We start from the raw sequence: 1063 nt of genomic DNA, 5'->3' as shown, positions 1-1063 counted from the left end.
TCTAACTCCCCCACAACCACATCCCAAAATACTCATGACCACACCTATACCATTCAACATAAGGAACATTATAGTTGTAGAGGAAAAAAATAGTGGTTACAATATATTACTTCTGAAAACTTACAAAAATGTAGGTCCACGTGAAGTGATTTTTCTAGTGTGCTTCCCAGAGCCTTAGTAGAGGCCCATGCCAGGCAGAGCTCCTGAAGCTCAACATTCATTAGTTCACAGTTAATCCACCCCTTGACCCAGTAGACAGCTGCAATTGGATATTTTGAAGCACCTTAAACTTAACCCGATGTGTAGAGCATGTTGTGGTGTGCTGCCCAGATGTCCCCTCAAGATTGAAATATTCATTGTTCAGTGCTCTCAGCTGAATCCCTCTCTAGGAATGACCCTTAACTGAAGAGAGTCCTTACCGGGATCTCTCTTTACTTAGCTAATATATATTGACTTTTCAGGTATCAGACTACAAATCACTAAATCACAGAGTCCATTTCAAAACTCTCCAGACTGTTTATGCTCCCTGGTTATTCACCAATGATTATTGGATATTTACCAAAAGCATCACTTAGAATCCTTTATCTGATATCTCCCCATGCTTATAGTTATAGATGTGACACCTGTCACCCACTTACTTTGCATATAGGGGAGAAAACACACAAGCATTGTTTATCACTGTGTCCCCAAAATGTAGCACTGTGCTCTATATATGCTAGAAATTTAGTATTTGTTGAACAAATGGAACCACAAAATTATTGCAGTGCTTGAATTCTAGGAAATTTTATCTTTGTAAGTTTCCATTGGATAGAAGACTCCATTCACTACCGTCTCATACCAAGTTGGGTCAAAAAACCCTGCACAGTTTTTATAGCAACCCTCTTAGGGATGACGGGAAACAAACAAAGGAAATAAAAACCAAAAAGAAAAAAACTGACATCATCTATAATAGTATTATCCAATAGAAATATGATATGTGTGCTACAAATGGAAGCCTCATGTGTATTGTTCAGTTTTCTTGGAGCCCCACTAAAAATTTTTAAAAAGGTAAAAAATAATTTTA

Source organism: Propithecus coquereli, unplaced genomic scaffold (genome assembly GCF_000956105.1).
Source record: "Propithecus coquereli isolate 6110/MARCELLA unplaced genomic scaffold, Pcoq_1.0 Scaffold489, whole genome shotgun sequence".
Classification (NCBI taxonomy): Eukaryota; Metazoa; Chordata; class Mammalia; order Primates; family Indriidae; genus Propithecus; species Propithecus coquereli.
Note: the sequence above shows the minus strand (reverse complement) of the source record.